The 22800-nt window shown below is 46.9% G+C and overlaps 1 protein-coding gene across 1 annotated transcript in view; it reads right to left on the bottom strand.

Moving 5' to 3' along the window:
- The window catches only part of CCDC146 (coiled-coil domain containing 146), a 176596-nt gene that overhangs the window by 115661 nt on the left and 38135 nt on the right, over window positions 1-22800 (bottom strand). The gene's annotated exons all lie outside the window — the stretch shown is intronic.

The following is a 22800-nucleotide window of genomic DNA, read 5'->3' as shown; positions in this document are numbered from 1 at the left end:
TTCCAAGTGCCTGGGCAACTTTGAAGTCCCCTTACTCCTCAAAATTTTGAGGAGTAAATATCCTCAAATATTTTGAGGCGTAAAGGGACTTCGAAGTTACCCAGGCACTTCAAAGTACTGGCAGGTTAGCCGCCGCTACATGCAAGCTGGCATGTCGAAGTTTAACGCAGGGGAGAATTAGCTTAATGAAGTGCTGCATATGCAGCACAGCACTTCATTAATAATCTCCCGACTCTACTTATCATCCTCCCTTCGAAGTAGGGAGGTAGTGTAGACAAGCCCTCAGTCTAATATAATCCTTTGAAGATGAAAGAAAGTGTCTCAGCATAAAGGCTGTGGCCACACTTGGCCAAAATTTCAAAATGGCCATGCAAATATGAATATGAATGGAATATGACAGCGCCTCATTAGCATTAGGACACTTCTGGCCACGGCACTTCAAAAGCACCGCTTTCGAACGTACGCAGCTTGGCACGGCTACACAGGGGTCCTTTTCGAAATCCCCTTATTTCCCTCCACTGAGAGGAATAAGGTGATTTCAAAATGTGTGGGGTCCTTTTGAAAAGGATGCCCGTGTAGCTGCGCCCAGCTGCACCCATTCGAAAGCGGCAGTTTTGAAGCACCGCAGCCGGAAGCATCCTAATGCTAATAAGGCTCTGAATATTCAGTTCAGTGCCTCATAGTAATCTTCAAAATGGCTATTTGGATGGCCATTTCGAAGTTCTGGCCAAGTGTGGCCACAGCCAAAATGTTTATAGATCCCACGCCTTGCCTTATAAAGACAGGCTTAATGTTCAGAGTAGCTGTTGCCAAAACTTCAGCATTGCTAAATCTTGAATTTGAAGGTATTGATTTTAATGTGTTGCCTCAATTACCTTTAAAAATCTATATAAATATTCTAAAGAGAACTTTTTGGTAGATTAGTTGTACTTTTGGCATCTGCAGCATACCAAGTTTCTTCAACATACAACTTTTAAGGACTTCTAGAAAGGAAGCAGAATGAAAATCCATATTTTTTGCCTGAAAATATTTCACAAACGTTTCTGTTTGCATACAGCTTAGTTTACATATCTACTTGGAATGAAAGTTGGTAACTACTTATATCAATTACATTGTATCATATCCTACTTCATAAAACATTAAAATATATTATTACAATGGAACTACAAACTAAGAAAGTCGTACCCCATTTCAAAATGCCAAGGCAGAAATCACCTTATTTGCTCAAAGTCACAAAGCAACACTTGACACAGAATCAGGAACTGAAAACATGTTCTGAGTAATAGTCCACTTGACTAAAAGACAAGCCAATTAAGTACAGTGCCAGAGTTGAACAAAAGCATATGGAAAGCACATGTGAATATGGAGTGAAATACCACCTCCACCACATTTTCCCCCAGTTTGCTTGAGTTTATGCTTTTTCTTTCTTTGACAGAAGAAAGTCAATAGCTACATAGCTTGTCAGTAAGCTGTGCTAGCAGAACCTGGAGCAGGAAGCATCAGAAAGGATGTGAATCCTTGCACTACTACTCCAGATCTACAGAATTGGCATTTTGTTCCCTCGGAGTCTAAAACCCTATGGTTTCAAACCCAAATCTCCTTTCCCCTATATCTTCTATTCAAGATGAATGTTATGAGGTTGCATAGATTCAAACTTAATTTTTTATTTTTGTATCCTTAGGAAAAAGATTAAATAGAATAATAGAATCACATGTCTGGAAAGGACCTTAGGAGGTCATCTAGTACAGCCCCTTGCCTAAAGCTGGATCAACCCCAACTAAATCATACCAGAAATAGAAATACACATATGTTTATAAAATCAAAATAGAGCTTTGCCCCCATTTTGATGAGTTTTTCTTTTTGCCCTTAAAGTCAAATAAAAACTAATATCCAATGCATGACTTTCATACAATAAAGAGAAGGGAAGCACAGATTTTCTTGTTATTGTTGTTCTAAGGTGTAAGATAGAAAATAGAACAGATGTTCAAACATTTAATGAATTACAAGCCAAAGAGACTTTCCAAGTCATATTGAATACTGTACATAGTGAATTTAAATTTGATACGATTAAGGACTTGTATGTACTTAGGTTTGCTTGTACAGCTACATAGGTTGAACCTCTCTAGTCTGGCACCCTCAGGACCTGACCAGTGCTGAAAGAGAGAATTTGCTGAACAATGGAAGGTCAATATTTTCTAGCACATTACTAACTCTTCCACTGCTTACCGGGCTCTTAGAAGACATTTAGGGGTGAACTACAGCTAACTAACAGCACAGAACATTGAGAGCCAGGATTGGTGGCTGTAAACAAACTTTATAGGACCACGGGAAACTTGGCCACCCCCATAATAAGTGATCATCCAATTAACTAAAATTGTGCTGGATTATGGAGTTTGCCAGACAAGAGAGTTCTGGATACCTGTGCTGATAAACACTCCTAGTGCAGACACAGATTGTACTGGCTCCCAGAATCAATTAAGATATTGTGGGAGGAAGACTTTTTGCTGCATCTACAGGTAGGATTTTTCTGGCATAATTATGTCAGTCAGGGATATGATTTTTTTCTACACCTAACTGACACAGCTATACTAGTAAAACTTAAGTGTAGTCAGGGTCAACATTTACAAACATGACATTTACTACTTTTCAATATGCCAGACTGAAGTGTGATTTATGTACAATAATCTATAGTGACAATGACCAAATTATAAGATATTAATATATTTTTAAGGAATTGTAAGTATTTTGAAAGATATGTTGATGTGAAATGTCATTTGCTTTGTCAGATTTTCATTTTAAAAGATGGATGGAAAAAATTAATACTTTTAGATGTATAATCTTTGCTCAAGAACACATTTAAAAATTATATTTATTTCAGGATAAAAAGAAATTAAACAAAAAACTGCTTAGAAGAGCAATTTTTATTTGAATATTGTTATATTTAATCATTTGATATAAAATGCACTAATTGTTCCTAAACCATGAAAAACTGTTTGGAAATGTATTGCTCAGCTGATTTGTTACAAGTGAAACTAAGCTTTGTTTCATGTTTAAAGTATCCTTTTTTTAAATATAGAAAATTCAAAATCAGACTACACAACTGTAATTTATTGTTAAAAGGAAAAAAATCATTTTAATGTTGATATTTTCTAAAATGGATAGTCCCTGCCTAGAACTATTGGGCTGCATTCTCCACTTATTTACATTAGTTTTATGCAAGTATAACTTCATTAATTTACACTGGTGTGAATAAAAGCTAATTCATACCCATTGTGTCCATATAAGAGTTATAATACCTGTTTTAATGTTTCATTGATCTGAATCCTCAAAAACAGTATTGCACATGTAATCCCTTTGATGTTCTGTAACAAACCGATCACTGATGAAACAGACTTCAGTAAATTAACTCAGAATGGCCAAACATTGACAAAAGGGCTGAGGAATTTTACACAACTGGCTATTGGTACATTCCAGGTACAGAGGTGCAACCCATGAACACTATAAGTGAGCACACAATACCAGTGGCTGAATTCTGAAACATCAATGACAGGTTGCTCATATACTGCAGTAAAATATTTGGGCCCCAGACTGTATGGTTTACATAGAAAGCACCTCCATACTAGACAAAAGGTAGCTCTAAACTGATCTATTCTATAAATTATGTGAGACATTTGAGATCCTATACAACTGTCAATACAATCCTTGACTGGACAAAGTTTAGTATCCCTGCACTAAAGCATTTTAAAATAATATTTACACAGTCCAAACACTCACTTTCTCTATACCAGGTCTTAAAAATGCAATGTCTTTCATGTTACAGAAAACACATAAGTGATAATAAAAATTAATCTAAGAAATGCACTTCTGTTTTTGAGCTGGATACAGTTGGATTCTTGGCAACAACTTAGCAACAAGTTGGTTTCAAGCAAAAGTCCTGTGGGACATTTTTTCCACAGCATACAAAATAAAACTCATCTGTTCAAAGTGATCAGCCAAGCATGTTATAATTTCTTGGCATTCCATGGGTTGTTTAAACAAAGTAAACTACTGAGAAGGAAAGGCAAAGCATATCTTTAGAAATGAAAGTCACATCACTTTGGCCACATCTACACGACAAAATAACTTTGAAGTTGCTTATTTTGAAGTATAACTTTGAAGTAAGCAACTTCAAAGTAGAACATCTACACACAAAAAGCAGCCCTCTTACTTCGATGTAGGCTTCCCCCTACTTCAAAGTAAAGCATCTACACACAATAGCTCCTACTTCAAAGTAAGGGGGCAGTAAATGATGCAGGCAGGGGGTTGCATGGCTGACAACCCCTTCCAAGCTTGCAGCCAGCTGACCCCTTAAACGGCCCCTCGTAACATCCCTCACCCTGCATGTGCTCAAGGCTGACAGGCTGCACACAGCAGGGCAGAGCACGTGCTGGGGAGAAAAGCTGACCAACATGCCCACCCACACCCACCCTGAGGAGGATCTACTCTCCACCCTGGTCAGCCTGCTGGCCATGCTGGTCGCCATGCTATTCCAGTGGTGTGGCTGGGTCGCCCATATGGACCCAGCCTCCAGGCCTTGACCTTACCCCTGCTGCCCCTCTCCTGGGCCCCCCTGTTCCAGCACTGGTGGGCCTTCATCACCAGCAGTGAGTGGTGGGACTGGCTGGTGCTGGAGGACTGGGATGACAATCGGTGGCTGAGGAACTTCAGCATGACCTACCAGATACTCGAGGACCTCTGCCACTGGCTTGTCCCAGTCCTCCAGCACTGGGCCACCCGGATGCGGCCAGCACTCCTGGGGCAGAAAAGGCTGACCACCCCTGACAACCACTGGTCCATCAGCCACCAATCTGGAGTCAGCAAGGCCACTCTCAGAGCGGTGTTGATAGAGGTAAGTCTGGCCCCCATCACGGACCCACCCTGGGGAGGGGGCTACTGGGCAAGGGGAAGGGGGACCCTGGAGGGAAGGGGACAGGGGGAAGGGGGTCCCTGGCAGGGAGGGGGCAGGGGGAACCTCCCAGTCTGGTGTTCATGGACGTGTCTTCCTCCCACACCCGCAGGTCATCCAAGCCATCAACATGGTGCTCCTGCGACGTGTCATCACCCTGAGGGACCTGGATGCCACCATCTCTGAGTTTGTGGACCTGGAGTTCCCCAATTGTTTCAGTTGTGGATGGGACGCATGTGGTAATCCAGGTTCCAGACCACATTGGGGGGCACCTACCTTAACAGGAAGGGATACCACTCAGTGGTACTCCAGGCCCTGGTGGATGCGAGGGGCCGTTTCCTGGATGTGTGCATGGGGTGGCCGGGTGGGGCCCATGATGCCTGTGTATTCCAGAATTTGTGGTTGGGACACCAGGTGTAGGAGGGCATGTACGTCCCTCCATGGGGGCTCAATGTGAAATTGCAGAATTATTAACTGTGATTTGTAACCTATGCTTTAACTCAGCTTCTGTATGCAAGGACTGGAATACAGCTAACATAATGCCAATATTTAAAAAGGGCTCTAGAGGCGACCCTGGCAATTAAGGATGGGTAAGTCTAACATCAGTACCAGGCAAATTAGTTGAAACAATAGTAAAGAATAAAATTGTCAGACACATAGAAGAACATAATTTGTTGGGAAAAAGTCAACATGGTTTCTGTAAAGGGAAATCATGTCTTACTAATCTATTAGAATTCTTTGAAGGGGTTAACAAACACGCAGACAAGGGGGATCCAGTAGATATAGTATACTTAGATTTCCAGAAAGCCTTTGACAAAGTCCCTCTCCAAAGGCTCTTGTGTAAATTAGGTTATCATGAAATAAGAGGAAAGATCCTTTCATGGATTGAGAACTGGCTAAAAAACAGGGCAAAAAGGTAGGAAAAATGGTAAATTTTCTCACTGGAGAAGGGTAATGAGTGGTGTTCCCCCAGGGTCAGTCCTAGGACCAATCCTATTCACTTATTTATAAGTGATCTAGAGAAAGCCTTCAGAATATTACCCCTTCCTACTTCGGCATGTGGGAACTAACGATACAGTCAAGAATGACCTTGAGTGGGTTACTGCAGATTATGTGGTGCTGGGAAGAAGGGTCAAAGAATTTGGAGAGCAAGTGGTGTTCTCATCCATACTCCCTGTCGAAGGGAAAGGGCTAGGTAGGGACCGTCGAACTGAGGAAGTAAATACGTGTTACGCAGGTGGTGTCAGAGAGAGGGCTTTGGATTCTTCGATCATGGGACGCTGTTCCGGGCACAAGGATTATTGGGAAGAGATGGGGTCCTCCTAAGCAAGGGAGGAAGGAGCATTTTCACAAGTAGCCTTGCAAACTTAGTGAGGAGAGCTTTAAACTAGGTTCGCTGGGAGACGGTGACCAAAACCCTGAGGGGAGAAAGGAACTTGGAGGCCGGGAAGAAATGCAAAGAGGAATGTACAACAAAAGTGGACCCCTGGTTTGAGTAGAGAGGGCAGGGAGATTGACTGGTTATCTAAGGTGTTTGTACACCAATGCCAGAAGCCTGAGTAACAAGCAGAAGGAATGAGAAACCCTGGCCCAGTCCAAGAACTATGACTTGATTGGAATAACAGAGACTTGGTGGGATGACTCACATGACTGGAGTGCTGCCACAAAAGGGTATAAACTGTTCAGGAAGAACAGGCAAGAGAGAAAAGGAGGAGGAGTTGCACTGTATGTAAGAGAGCGCTATGGTTGCTTGGAACTCCAGTACATAGAGGGAGAAAACCCTGTTGAGAATCTATGAGTCAAGCTTAGTGGTGTAGGCAACACTGCAGATGTGGCATTTGGTGTTTGCTACAGGCCACCAAATCAGGATGATGAGGTAGATGAGGCTTTTTTTGGACAACTGAGAGAAGTTTCTGGATCACAGGCTCTCATTATCATGGGAGACTTTAATTACCCTGACATCTGTTGGAAGACCAATACGGTGGAACACAAGCAGTCCAGAAAGTTTCTGAAGAATGTTGGGGATCACTTCTTGAGACAAGTGCTGAAGGACCCAACCAGAGGTCATGCACGGCTCACCCTGCTGCTTACAAACAGGGAGGAACTAATAGGGAAGGTAGAGGTGGGTGACAACCTGGGAAGCAATGATCATGACATGGTAGACTTCAGGATCCTGACCAAAGGAAGGAAAGAGAGCAGTAAATCACACACTTTGGACTTCAGAAAAGCAGACTTTGACTCCTTCAGCAACCTGATGGACAGAATCCCCTGGGATGCTACCATGAAGGGAAAAGGAATCCAGGAAAACTGGCAGTATTTTAAGGAAGCCCTACTGAAGGCACAGAAAGAAATCATCCCAATGTGCAGCAAGAGAAGTAAATATGTAGGAGACCAGACTGGCTTACTGGGGAAATCCTTGGAAAACTTAGGCACAAAAAGGGAGCTTACAAAAAGTGGAAACTTGGACAGATGTCTAGGGAGGGATATAAATGTATAGCTTGAGAATGTAGGGCAGTTATCAGGAAGGCAAAAGTGCAACTGGAATTGCGACTCACGAGGAATGTGAAGGATAACAAGAAAAGTTTCTACAGCCATGTTAGCAAGAAGAAGGTGATCAGAGAGGGCGTGGGGCCCCTACTGGATGAGGGAGGTAACCCAGTGACAGATGATGTAGGAAGAACTGAAGTGCTTAATGCTTTCTTTGCCTCTGTCTTCACGGACAAGGACAGGTCCCAGACTAATGCAATAAGTGATGCACTGTGGGATGAAGGTGGACAGCCTTTGGTGGGGAACGAACAGGTTAGGAGCTATCTAAAAAAGCTAAACATACTTAAATCCATGGGCCCTAATTCATCTGAGGGTTCTGAGGGAGTTGGCATATGTCATTGATGAGCCCTTGGCTGTTATCTTTGAAAAGTCGTGGAGATCGGGAGAGATCCTGAATAATTGGAAATAGGCAAATGTAGTGCCTATCTTTAAAAAAGAGAAGAAGGATGATCCAGGGAACTATAGGCCGGTCAGTCTTACATCAGTCCCTGGAAAAATCATGGAAGGTTTTCCTCAAGGAAGTCATTTTGAGGCACTTGGAGGAGGGGAAAGTGATCAGGAATAGTCAGCATGGATTCATGAAGGGCAAGTCATGCCTGACCAATCTGATTAGTTTCTACGATGAGATAACTGGCTCTGCGGATAGGGGAAAAAATCAATGGATGTGATTTATCTTGACTTTACCAAAGCTTTTGATATGGTCTCCCACAATATTCTTGTCAGCAAGTTAAAGAAATGTGGTCTGGATAAATGGACGGTAAGATGGATAGAAAGCTGGCTAGAAGGTTGGGCCCACTAGGTAGTGATCAATGGCTCGATGTTGGGATGGCAGTCGGTTTCTAGTGGAGTGCCCCAAGGTTCAGTTCTGGGTCCTGTTCTGTTCAACCTATTTATCAATGACCTGGATGAGGGGTTGGATTGCACCCTCAGCAAGTTTGCGGATGACACTAAGCTAGGCGGAGAGGTAGATGTGCTGCAGGATAGTGATAGGGTCCAGAGTTACTTAGACAAATTAGAAGACCGGGCTGCAAGAAATCTGATGAGGTTCAATAAGGATAAGTGCAGAGTCCTGCACTTGGGCTGCAATAATCCCAAACATTGTTACAGGCTGGGGTCCAACTGGCTTAGTAGTAGTTCTGCAGGAAAGGACCCAGGAGTTGTAGTGGACGAGAAGCTGGACATCAGTCAATAGTGTGTTGTTGTAGCCAAGAAGGCTAATGGCATATTAGGTTGCATCAAGAGGAGTGTTGCCAGTAGATCCAGAGAAGTGATTGTTCCTCTTTATTCAGCTTTGGTGAGGCTGCATCTGGAGTACTGTGTCCAGTTCTGGGCCCCCAATTATAGGAAGGATGTGGATAATAATTAGGGGGATGGAGCATATGACTTATGAAGAAAGGTTGAGGAAACTGGGACTGTTTAGACTGCAGAAGAGAAGACTGAGGGGGGACTTGATAAAAGCCTTTAGCTTACTGAAGGGAGGTTGCAAAGAGGCTGAAGAGAGGCTATTCACAGTGGACACGGATGGCAGAATATGGAACAATGGTCTCAAGTTGCAGTTGGGAAGGTCCAGGTTGAACATTATAAGAACATAAGAATGGCCATACTGGGTCAGACCAAAGGTCCATCCAGCCCAGTATCCCGTCTGCCGACAGTGGCCAATGCCAGGTGCCCCAGAGAAGGAGAACAGAAGACAATGATCAAGTGATTTATCTCCTGCCATCCATCTCCTGCCCTTGTATTGAAGGCTAAGGCACCATACTTTACCCCTGGCTAATAGCCATTTATGGACCTAACCTGCAAAAATTTATCGAGCTCTTTTTTAAACCCTAATAGAGTCCTGGCCTTCACAGCCTCCTCCGGCAAGGAGTTCCACAGGTTGACTGTGCGCTGTGTGAAGAAAAATTTCCTTTTATTAGTTTTGAACCTACTACCCATCAATTTCATTTGGTGTCCCCTAATTCTTGTATTATGGGAAAAGGTAAATAATTTTTCTATGTTCACTTTCTCCACACCATTCATGATTTTATATACCTCTATCATATCACCCCTCAATTGCCTCTTTTCCAGACTGAAAAGTCCCAGTCTCTCTAGCCTCTCCCCATATGGGACCCGTTCCAAACCCCTAATCATCTTAGTCGCCCGTTTCTGTACCTTTTCTAATGCCAATATATCTTTTTTGAGGTGAGAAGACCACATCTGCACACAGTACTCAAGATGTGGGCGTACCATAGTTTTATATAGGGGAAGTATGATATCTTTTGTCTTATTATCTATCCCTTTTTTAATAATTCCTAACATCCTATTTGCTTTACTAACTGCCGCTGCACACTGCGTGGATGTCTTCAGAGAACTATCCACTATAACTCCAAGATCCCTTTCCTGATCTGTCATAGTTAAATTTGACCCCATCATGTTGTACGTGTAATTTGGGTTATTTTTTCCAATGTGCATTACCTTACACTTACCCACATTAAATTTCATTTGCCATTTTGCTGCCCAATCACTCAGTTTGCTGAGATCTTTTTGTAGTTCTTCACAATCCCTTTTGGTTTTGACTGTCCTGAACAACTTGGTGTCATCTGCAAACTTTGCCACCTCACTGCTTACCTCATTTTCTAGATCATTGATGAACAAGTTGAACAGGATCGGTCCCAGGACTGACCCCTGGGGAACACCACTGGTTACCCCCCTCCATTGTGACAATTTACCATTTATTCCAACCCTTTGTTTTCTGTCTTTTAACCAATTCCCGATCCAGGAAAGGATCTTTCCTCTTATCCCGTGACCGCCTAATTTACATAAAAGCCTTTGGTGTGGGACCGTGTCAAAGGCTTTCTGGAAATCTAGGTATATTATGTCCACTGGGTGCCCCTTGTCCGCATGTTTATTAACCCCTTCAAAGAATTCTAATAGATTAGTTAGACATGACTTCCCTCTGCAGAAACCATGCTGACTTTTGCCCAACAATTTGTGCTCTTGCACGTGCCTTGCAATTTTATTCTTTACTATTGTTTCTACTAATTTGCCTGGTACTGATGTTAGACTTATCGGTCTATAATTGCCAGGGTCTCCTCTGGAGCCTTTTTTAAATATTGGCATTATATTGGCCATCTTCCAGTCATTGGGTAACGAAGCGGATTTAAAGGATAGGTTACAAACCACTGTTAATAACTCCGCAATTTCATGTTTGAGTTCTTTCAGAACCCTTGGGTGAATACCGTCTGGTCCTGGAGACTTGTAACTATTCAGCTTATCAATTAACTCCAAAACCTCCTCTAATGTCACTTCAATCTGGGAGAGTTCCTCAGATTTGTCACCTAAAAAGGCTGGCTCAGATTTAGGAACCTCTGTAACATCCTCAGCCGTGAAGACTGAAGCAAAGAAATCATTTAATCGCTCCGCAATGGCACTGTCTTCCTTGATTGCTCCTTTTATATCTTTATCGTCCAAGGGCCCCACTGCTTCTTTAGTGGGCTTCCTGCTTCTAATGTATTTAAAAAACATTTTACTATCATTTTTTGAATTTTTGGCTAGCTGTTCCTCAAAATCTTTTTTGGCTTTTCTTACTACGTTATGACACTTAATTTGGGAGTGTTTGTGTTCCTTTCTATTTTCCTCACTAGGAATTGACTTCCACTTTTTAAAAGCTGCCCTTTTCTCTCTCACTGCCTTTTTAACATGGCTGTTAAGCCATGGTGGTTCTTTGTTAGGTCTCTTACTGTGTTTTTTTATTTGGAGTATACATTTAAGTTGGGCCTCTAGTATGGTGTCTTTAAACAGTTTCCATGCAGCTTCCAGGGATTTTAGTTTAGTTACTCTACCTTTTAGTTTCTGTTTAACTAGCTTCCTCATTTTAGTGTAATTCCCCTTTTTGAAATTAAATGCCAGAGTGTTTGACCGTTGTGGTGTTCTTCCCAACACAGGAATATTAAAAGTTATTATATTGTGGTCACTATTTCCAAGTGGTCCAGTAACAGTTACCTCTTGAACCAGATCCTGCGTTCCAGTCAGGACTAGATCGAGAATTGACTCTCCCCTTGTGGGTTCCTGTACTAGCTGCTCCAAGAAGCAGTCATTTAAGGCATCAAGAAATTTAATCTCTGAATCCTGTCCTGAGGTGACATGTACCCAATCAATATGGGGATAATTGAAATCTCCTATTATTACTGTGTTTTTTATTGTGATAGCCTCTTTAATCTCCCTTAACATTTCAGCATCACTATCACTGTCCTGGTTAGGTGGTCGGTAATATATTCCTAATGCCATATTCATATTAGAGGAATGAATTGTTATCCATAATGATTCTACGGAACGTTTTGATTCCTTTAGGATTTTTGTTTCATTTGATTCTATGTTATCCTTCACATATAGTACCACTCCGCCACCCGCACGACCGGTTCTGTCTTTCCGATATAATTTATATCCCGGTATGATAGTGTCCCACTGATTGTCCTCATTCCACCATGTTTCTGTGATGCCTATTATGTCAACTTCCTCCTTTGATATGAGGTACTCCAGTTCATTAATCTTATTAGACAGACTCCTAGCATTTGTGTAAAAACACTTTAAAAAACTACCACTATTTATATGTCCGCCTATCACAGACGCCTTGGATTTTTTTATATGAGATTGTTTCACATCTGATCTTGCCCATATATTATTTCCCACGTTCCCTATCTGACTAACTTCTAGGGCATCCCTATCTGTGGAGCGTCGTGTAAGAGAAGTCTCCGTCCGATCCACGTGCTCCCCCGCACCAATCGGCTTTCCCCCACCTCTTAGTTTAAAAACTGCTCTACGACCTTTTTAACGTTTAATGCCAGTAGTCTGGATCCACCTTGATTTAGGTGGAGCCCATCATTCCTGTATAGGCTCCCCCAACCCCAAAAGTGTCCCCAGTTCCTAATAAATCTAAACCCCTCTTCCCTACACCATCGTCTCATCCACGCATTGAGACTCTGAAGTTCTGCCTGTCTATCTGGCCCTGCGTGTGGAACTGGAAGCATTTCAGAGAATGCCACCATAGATGTTCTGGATTTCAGTCTCTTTCCTAGTAACCTAAATTTGGCCTCCAGAACATCTCTTCTACCCTTCCCTATGTCATTGGTACCGACATGTACCACGACCACCGGCTCCTCCCCAGCACTGCCCATAAGTCTGTCTAGATGCCTTGAGAGATCCGCAACCTTCGCACCAGGCAGGCAAGTCACCATACGGTTCTCCCGGTCATCACAAACCCAACTATCTATATTTCTAATGATCGAATCCCCCACTACTAAAACCTGTTTCTTCCTAACAGCTGGTGCTCCCTCCCCCAGAGAAGTATCCTTGGCGCGAGAGGATGCCATAGCACCCTCTGGAAGGAGGGTCCCAACTATGGGATGGTTTCCCTGTGCTCCCATTGACTGCTCTCCTTCCCTGAGCCTTTCTTCCTCCGTAACAGCATCATGACTGTCAGATTGGAGGTGGGACAGCCCTACTATGTCCCGGAAAGTCTCATCAACAAACATCTCTGCCTTCCTTAGCTCCTCCAGTTCAGCCACCCTGGCCTCCAAAGCATGCACTCAGTCTCTGAGGGCCAGGAGCTCCTTGCATCGAGCGCACACATATGCCACCCGCCCACAGGGTAGGTAGTCATACATATTGCACTTGACACAATAAACAGGATAGCTCCCACTCTGCTGCTGGGCTTCTGCCTCCATTTCCTACTCTAATTATATATGAGGGTTTAATTAAGTGTTTCAGATTGAGGTTGTTATAAAGGATTTAAGTTTAAGGGCAATAGAAGTCACTGGCTCCCTCCAAGCTCCCCCTCTAAACTCACCTCTCAAAACTCCCTCCTGTTAGCACTCACCCTGGTCGCAAGCACCCGGTCGCAAAGCTCCCTGGTCGCTTACTAGCGGGCTTTAAGTGCTCGGAAAAACTTTTTCATTAGGAGGGTGGTGAAGCATTGGAATGGTCTACCCAGGGAAGTAGTGGAGTCTCCATCCCTGGAGGTGTTTAAGTCTCACCTTGACATAGCCCTGGCTGGTCTGGTCTGATGAGTTTGGTCCTGCGTAGGGCAGGGGGCTGGACTTGATGGCTTTTTTAGGTCTCTTCCAGCTCTATTGTTCTATGATTCTATGAGTATATGAAAGGGATAATTAAAGTTTGGTGGTAAAGTTTGCGGATGATACTAAACTGTTTGAAACAGTCAAAACAGAAGCAGACCGTGAAGGAAGTACTTCAAAAAGATCTCACCAAACTGAGTGACTGGGCAACAAAATGGCTAATGAAATTTAATGTGGATAAGTGTAAAGTAATGCACACTGGAAAAAATAACCCCAAGTATACATTCAATATGGTGGGGGCTAATTTAGCTATAACTAATCAGGAAAGAGATCTTGGGGTTATTGCGGATAGTTCTCTGAAAACATCCACACAGTTTGCAGGAGAAATCAAAAAAGCAAATAGGATGTTAGGAATTATTTAAAAAGGGATAGAAAATAAGACAAAGAATATTTTACTGCCCCTTTTTTAAACTATGGTACGCCCACATCTTGAATACTGTGTACAGATGTGGTCTCCTCACCTCAAAAAAAATATTTTGGCATTAGAAAAGGTTCTGAAAAGGGCAACCAAAATGATTCGGGGTTTGGAATGGGTCCCATATGAGGAGAGGTTAAAGAGACTGGGACTTTTTGGTTTAGAAAAGAGGAGATTGAGGCGGGATATGATAAAGGTATATAAAATCATGAGCGGTGTGGAGAGAGTGAATAAAGAACAGTTATCAGAGAGGTAGCCGAGTTAGTCTGTATCTTCAAAAACAACAAGAAGTCCTGGAGCACCTTGTAGACTAACAGATATTTCAGAGCATAAGCTTTTGTGGGCAAAGACCTGCGTTGTTCAGTGCAGTCATTTATTTGTTCCCATAATATAAGAACTAGAGGACACCAAATGAAATTAATGGGTAGCAGATTTTAAACAAATAAAAGAAAGTTATTTTTCACACAGTGCACAGCCAACCTGTGGAACTCCTTGCCATAGGAAGCTGTAAAGGCTAGGACTATGAGAGTTCAAAGAAGAGATAAATTCGTGGAGGTTAGGTCCATAAAACGGTATTAGGTAGGAGGTAGGAATGGTGTCCCTGGCCTCTATTTATCAGAGGCTGGAGATGGATGGCAGGAGACAAGTCGCTTCATCATTGTCTTCGGTCCACTTCCTCTGGGGCATCTGGCACTGGCCATTGTCAGCAGACGGAATGCTGGGCTGGATGGACCTTTGCTCTGACCAAGTAATGGCCATTCTTATGTTCTCATGTGGCTGATGCTGCATACCAGCTGAACCTGGAGCTCATGCGGCCCTATACCAGATGCACCATGCCAGCCCAAGACACCTTCAACAGCCACCTCCACCATGCCAGGGGCACAGTAGAGCTGGCGTTTGGGAGGCTGAAGGGGGGTTTCACAACCTCCTCACCAGGCTGGATGTCAGCCTCCCATATGTCCCCTAGGTGATCGCCACCCGCTGAGCCCTTCACAATCTTATAGAGGGCAGGCAGGAGCCCTTCATACAGGGCTGAGCTAGGGAGCCAGGGGCTGGGTACAAAGAGCTGTCCATTGTACTGTGCCATGAGGCCCACAGGCATGGGCTCAGGGTCTGGGAGGCCTTGTACCAGGCCTTCATGCAGGGCCTGCCCTGACCCTCCCAGCCACACTTCGTGCCACAGGCCCCCCCATTCCCTCACCCCTCATGTTCCCCCACCAAATGCACCCCCTCCCATTCCCCCCATCACCACTTTCCCAACACAGACCAGGGACTCAGGGTTAGGGTGGGAACATTAAACTTTACTTTGGGGATTATATGTATTTGGAAAACAAAAGAATACGTGTCAAACTATTTAAAAAGCACAGGGGGAATGGTCCACAGAGGGGAGTAGGGGGGCTGGATGGGGAGACTGAACTTGGACGGGGGCTGGGACGGGAGAAGGCTCAGTCACCTTGTGCTGTGGGTAGCCGGGAGCCGTGCCGGCCCCTATCTCCCTGGGTCTGGGGTCCCCTGCAGGGCTGCGACAGGGCCTAGACCACTGGGAGGTAGGCGTGGGGTGGGGTGCTGCTGGCTCAGCCTCCACAAGGTGTGCTGGTGGGGGTGCCACTAGGACTGGGCCAGGTGTGCCCACCCTGGCCAGGGGCCACTGAGCCGGCTCGATGCAGGCAGCCAGAGACGGGTCTGCCATATGGTGGGTGCCTTTGGGGAGGTGGCTGTGGGGTGAGGGGGGCAGCTGTGAGCTGGGGTGACAAGGGAGCAGGAGGTATGGCAAGGCGGGTGGCCAAGGCCTGGGCCACAGTGTCCAGACTTCCGGTCAGCCATACCCACACCTCCACTCCATTGCCAGCCAGTCCCAGAGCACCTTGGTCTCCCGGATGACCACCTCATTGGCAGCCACCTCCTTCTCCTTCCAGCATCGTCTTTGTGAGGCCCAGACACAGCCATAGGGGGATGCAGGCTGGGGCGATGGGGTGGCCTCCCAGCCTCCTACAGCCCACTCCAAAGGGCTGTGGTGGCTGCCCGATGATGGACCTCTGGAGACAGCAGGGGACAGGGGGACAGCCCATGAGTGCTGGGCTGGGGCCCCCACTCTGCTGGCCCCCACCTCGCTCCCCTCCTGTCCGATGGCCCATGAGCCCCATGGGATCCTGGGTGCTCAGACATGAGGGTCAGGCCGTGTTCACTCTCCCTCCCCCATCCCCAGGCATGTTATCTGCGGGGCTGTTATGGTGTGGGGGGGGCGTCCCCAGCCTTTGCAACATCCCACTTGTCCTGTACATACCAACTGCAACCTCCCAGGGCTCAGGTGCGGCTCGAGTGGATGAGGTGTGGCTGGGTGTCCTGGAGGGGAGGGTGATAATGAGGGTCCTGTTGCTGAAGCCCTCATTATCGCCCTTGGTGTCAATGGGCCAGTTCCTGCACAGGGGGCTGGTGTTACCAGAGGGGCCTGCCTCCTCGTCAGTGTTCATGAGGGTGAACCAACGGTGTTGATGAAGTGCTCTGGGGTGGCCACCTTCCTCGGCCCCAGGAGCCTGTGCAGCTCCCTGTAGTGGGGGCAGTGCACAGGCCATGCCCCCGTCCAGCTGGGAGCATCCCGGACTTTGACATATACCTGCCTGAGCTCCTTGATCCTTGACCTTTACCCACTTGCTGTCACCATCATGGCTGGGGTGACCTCAGGTGGCAAGCCCCTTGGTCAGCCTGTTGAAGGCCTCGGCATTCCCCTGACAGGTGCTGGTTTGCCGAAGGACTCCCACAGGGTGATGCGGTCTTTCAGCTCCGCCTCGGTCCAGGAGGGTCCCCTCCTGGCACACGCCTTGCCCAGGCACTGTGAGCCCTTGGGGGTGTTGTCTGGGGCCTCTGGGGAGACGGGGGCAGGGTCCTGCCATGCATGCCATGCTTCCATGTGCAGATGCTAGGTGGTGTATCGAGCGGGGGCAGTCCAAGTGGGAGCTGGTGCTGCCCCTGCTTGTGGTATGCTCTCAGCTTCCTGACTGGGATTCCTGGGGAGCTGGTTCCTATCAGGCAGCAGGCAGGGATCATAGAGCCCTGCCTGGGATAGTCAGAGCATCCCCGTACTGCAGGGGGGCCCACTGCCATGGTGGACCCCGTACTTTGAAGGAGTGAGTGCAGAACGTCTACACACATCCCACTTTGAAGTTAAACTTCAAAGTAAGGCACTACTCCATTCCCGGGAATGGAGTAGTGACTTCTAAGTTAGCCTCCCTTACTTCGAAGTTAACTTCAAATTAAGGAAAAATGTGTGTAGACACTCTGCAGCCTACTTTGAAGTAGCCCCTTGCTTTGAAGTTAACTTTGCAGCTAATTTGTAGTGTAGATGCAGCCTTTGGGGAATTGCTTAAAGGTAAGCAGCACTGATTTGTCATTTTATGCAAGTAACTGAAGAGATAACTGTTAATCTCAGTTAAAAGGCCATATTAAGCGGTAGTCTTTCAAAATTTCCAAAAAGACTCATTTAAGATTTTGAGTGACAAACATTTTAAAGAAGTTTTTCATGCAAGTTTCACACTACAGCTATATTTAAGTTTATCCAACATTTTCAAAGGAAATTAAGATGGGATAAGATAAGACTACACCTAGAACACCATGTTTATAATTTAACTACTGTAGCATGTTATTTTTCTAAAAGGGAGGCACACTGCTACTTTTAAACAATTTATATGACATAGAAATGACTGAAAAGTTTTAAAAAAATCAAAGTATTACCTGGATGTTTTTACTTTCTCAGCATTATAAAGATCCAAATAATGACTTGCCAAAGAGACAGGTCTGAAGAATAAATTAACAACTGTGTTTTGGCTTAATTCTTTAGGGGGTTAAAAAGATAATTATTACATTTCATATAAGACTGATGAGATAGTTTGCAAAGAAATAAAAATTAAATAAAATTAATAGGTAGAAAATTTAAAATAAACAAAAGAAAGTATTTCTTAACACAAGAAATTTAACCTGTGGAATTCCTTGCCAAAGGATGCTGCTAGGACTATAGAAGATTTTTTTAAAAAAAGATAAGGTCATGGAGGACACACAAGATAGGCAGGAATGGGGTTCACAGCCTCTGTTTGTCAGAAGCTGGGAACAAATGATGGAGAATGAATCACTTGAGCTGTGTCTACACGTGCACGAAGCTTCAAAATATGTGGCCCTCTTTTGAAAGTATAGGAGGAGTATCCACACGTTTAACACATTCTTTTGAGAGAAAATCAAAGAAACGCGGCACAGACATAGAAATCTTAACCCCGATCCCGTATCAGGAAAAGCGTCCCCTTTCAAAAAACTATTTTGAAAGGGTAGACATGTAGACACTCCACCGCCTACTCTTTCGAAAGAGGGTTCTGCCATGGTGCTGGTCAGCTGGAACGTGGGGTTGTTCCAGCCAGCAGCAGCAGGGCTCTATGATTCCTGTGTCCGGCCACACCTAAAGCAGCATAGACACAGGACCCCAGTCGCAGGAAGCTGAGAGTGTGCTAAGAGCAGCCCCAGCAGGAGCTCCAGCAGCATGCCCTCTGCAAAGTTTGGGAGGAGCAGAGGCGAGGTATGGCCAGCAGCAGCTCCCCCTCCGAGCCCAGGGCTCCAAGAGTCCTGGGGGTGAGAAAAAAAATGGGCCCCCTCCTGGATGGAGCAAGAGCTGAGGGACCTTCTAGGCCTCTGGAAAGAGTAGGAAGTCCTCCACGAAATGGGCTGGCCCGGGGGCCTTGTCACAATGGGCCACCCAGAGTGTACTGCTGAGCAAGTACGCTTGAAAGTTAAAGAACTTCGGCAGGGCTATGCCCAGGCCTGGGACCAGGCCAGCCACTCTGGGGCAGCTCAGGCAACGTGCCACTATTTCCAGGAGCTACGGGGCATCCTAAGCCCCTGGGACAGCTCCCCACCCCCGGCAGTCCTTGACATGCTGGCAGACAAGCTGCTCTCAGAAGCAGAAGAGCAGCCTGGATTTGGGACCCAAGAGGCCGAGAGCACCACAGTGCGAAGAGGGACCTTACCATATACATCCCCTCCTGCTCATCCAGCTGGACAACCAGCACCCGCCCCCAGTGGACAATGCTGTGAGCCACATGCGGGGTGGAAGACAGTCGGGGCTGGACAGTAGCCAGAGACTGTGCAACACTGCTCACAGCACTGTCCACTGGGGGCAGGTGCTGGCCATCACCAGCGGGCCATCACAGGGTGCAGTGTGCCACCCCAGGCTGGGAGGTGTGCAGCCTGGGACCACTGGTCCTGCGCATGGCAGGGCGCGAACACTGATCTGTGGGGTGGGGGCCATACACCAGCCAGCCGGCCGTACACAGGACCAGTGGTCCCAGGCTGCACACCTCCCAGCCTGGGGTGGCACACTGCACCCTGTGATCTGCTGGTGATGGCCAGCACCCGCCCCCAGTGGACAGTGCTGTGAGCTGCATGTGGGGTGGGAGACAGTCAGGGCTGGACGGTAGCCAGAGACCGCTTAACACAGGCTGGGAACACCCACCCACCCAGTATGCCCCCTGGCTGATGCGCTATTGGATGGGATGCCAGACCTGGGAGGGGGCAAGTGCCACCCCACTGTCAGGCCCCCTGGGCTATAATATAGTACAAACATGCTGTCCCTCTCTCCATACAGCTGCACTATCCTAGGGCTGGGAGAGCCCCGGCTGGTCCCTGGTCCCAGAGAGCCCCCCAGCAGATGTTGAGGGCACTCAGCCACCACCACCCATGATGCACCATTGGATCTGTGGCTGGAGGGCCTTTTGGTGGGCAGATAAGGACCCGGACAGCCACCACCAGGCCAAGGTGGCCAAATGGCACCTCCAACTTACCAAAGCCAACCTGGAGTTCCAGAGGGCAGCATGGGACAGCCTGCTGACCACCCTGGAGGGCATCAGAATCATGCTCTGGGAGCACATGGCCAATGTGGCCCACTCCCTGGCACCCTGTGCTGTCACCCCTGCTGAACCTGCTGCAGCCACCCACATTGAGACTGCTGCTACCCCCCTGCCAAGCCCCTCACATGGCCTTATCTGCCAGTGCCCCCTGCCCCTCTCTGCCCCACTGGGGACCCTACATCTTGGGGGCCAGGGAATCCCAGGCCAACGGGGCTTGCAGCCCATCATCCCAGACCTGGACTGAGCCCTCTCACCCCGCTCCAGGTTAAGAACCCTCCTGCCCCCCAGTACACCATTTCTCCCCCCGTTACATAGTTTCATGTGCCTTTCCATTCTTTGCATAAAGATTTATTTACCATACACTCCCTTGTGCTGTGCTCTTCGGGGAGGGATGGTGGGTAGCAGATGTGCAGGTGAGGTGCTGGTGGGGTGAGGGTGGTGGGGATGGTGGGGGGCGGATGTGCTTGGGGGATGGGTGTGGGTCACAGGTGGTCGGCAGTGAAGCCCTGCCTGAGGGCCTTCCTAATTTGGAGGCCATCCTGGTGGGCCCGGTGCATGGGGCAGTGCCCGGCTGCTTGTAGCCAGAGTGTCATGGAGACACCCACGCTCGAAGCACTGGCATCAACTAGACGTGGTCATCACTAGGCGTAATAACCTCAAAAACGTCCTTCTGACACTCAGCTATCATAGTGCTGACTGTGATACAGATCACTCGCTAGTTTGCTCCAGGCTCAAGCTGAGACACAAGAAGCTGTACCGCTCTAAACCTGCTGGAAGGCCCCGCATTGACACCAGAAAGACGGCAAACTCAGAGAAAGCTGAAAAGTTCAGAGACACCCTCCAGGAAAATCTGTGCAGCGGCCCTGGGGGCGCCAATGCGACATCCAAATGGCAACATCTGAGGGATACAGTTTACAACATGGCCTTGTCGGTGTTTGGAAGAAGAGCTAGAAACACGAACAACTGGTTCAAAGCTAACTCTGATGAGATGATTCCAGTCATTGATAAGAAGCACGCTGAACTCCTGGAGTACAAACGCTCACCGAGCCAGAGTACCCAGCAAGCACTTAGAGCGGCCAGAAGAACAGTACAGCAGACAGCCAGGCACTGTGCCAACAACCACTGGCTCCAGCTATGCAGCAGCATCCAGACCTGTGCTGACTTTGGTAATCTCAGAGGAATGTACAAGGGTATGAAGAAGGCATTAGGACCCACCCAGAACAAGATGGCACCTCTGAAATCCAAATCTGGTGAAGTCATCGCTGACAAAGCCAAACAGATGGAGCGCTGGGTTGAGCACTACTCCCAGCTGTACTCAAGCGAGAACGTTGTGGTTAATGCAGCCCTCGATGCCTTTGAGCTCCTACCAGTAATGGACGAACTGGATCAAGAACCAACTGTGGATGAACTGAAGAGAGCCATCAACAGCATTGCAGGAGGAAAGGCCCATGGCCAGGATGGTATACCACCAGAGGTAATCAAGCATGCCGCGGACACACTCCTAGAACCCCTACATGAGCTACTGTGCCTGTGCTGGAAAGAGGGTGAGGTTCCACAGGATATGCGCGACGCTAACATAGTAACGTTGTATAAGAACAAAGGAGACAGAAGCGACTGCAACAACTACCGTAGAATCTCCCTCCTAAGCGTCACTGGTAAACTGTTCGCTCGTGTCATCCTTGGCAGACTCCAGAAGATTGCTGAGAGGGTGTACCCCGAATCACAGTGTGGATTCCGCACAGAGAGGTCTACTGTTGACATGGTCTTCTCTCTAAGGCAGCTGCAGGAGAAGTGCAGGGAGCAGAAGAAGCCACTCTACATAGCTTTCATCGACCTGACCAAGGCCTTTGACTTGGTCAGCAGGGATGGTCTGTTCAAACTGCTCCACAAGATAGGCTGTCCTCCACGGTTACTCAAGATGATCCAGTCGTTCCACGAAGACATGAGAGGAACCATCCAATATGACAGCACATTATCGGATGCTTTCAGAATCAGGAGCGGTGTCAAACAAGGATGTGTGCTTGCTCCGACATTGTTCGGGATCTTCTTCGCACTCCTCCTGAAGCATGCCTTTGGATCTTCAACAGAGGGCATCTTGCTGCACACAAGATCTGATGGGAAACTGTTTAACCGTGCAAGGCTGAAAGCTAAGTCTAACGTGCGGGAAGTCCTCATCAGAGACATGCTGTTCGTAGATGCTGCTGCTGTAGTGTCTCACACAGAAGACCAGCTTCAAAAACTGCTGGATCAGTTCTCCAAAGCGTGCAAGGACTTTGGGCTTACCATCAGCCTAAAGAAGACAAACATACTCGGTCAGGATGTTGCTGAATCCCCATCAATCAGCATTGACAACTATACGTTAGAGGTCGTCCATGAGTTCGTTTACCTCGGGTCCACCATCTCTGACACCCTGTTGTTGGACACTGAGCTAAATAGGAGGATCGGAAAAGCGGCCACAACTCTGTCCAGACTCAGCAAGAGAGTGTGGAATAACAACAAGCTGTACACTCACACCAAAATGCAAGTCTACAGAGCCTGCATCCTCAGCACCCTCCTTCATGGCAGCGAGACTTGGACACTGTATGCCCGCCAGGAAAAGAGGCTGAATGTCTTCCACTTGCGCTGCCTCAGGCACATCCTTCGAATATCATGGAAGGACAGAGTGACCAACACCGCCGTCCTCGAGCAAGCTGGAATCCCAGCCATGCACACCCTCCTCAGGCAGCGTCGGCTCTGCTGGCTTGGCCACGTCCACAGGATGAATGATGGAAGGATTCCAAAAGACATCCTGTATGGTGAGCTAGCCTCTGGCAAAAGACCTCCCGGACGCCCCCAGTTGTGCTACAAAGATGTCTGCAAGAGAGACCTCAGAGAGGTAGACATTGAGCTGGACAACTG

This window comes from Carettochelys insculpta, chromosome 1 (assembly GCF_033958435.1).
Source record: "Carettochelys insculpta isolate YL-2023 chromosome 1, ASM3395843v1, whole genome shotgun sequence".
NCBI classification, from domain to species: Eukaryota; Metazoa; Chordata; order Testudines; family Carettochelyidae; genus Carettochelys; species Carettochelys insculpta.
The sequence above is the reverse complement of the archived record's forward strand: the minus strand, read 5'-3'. Positions and strand labels throughout refer to the sequence as shown.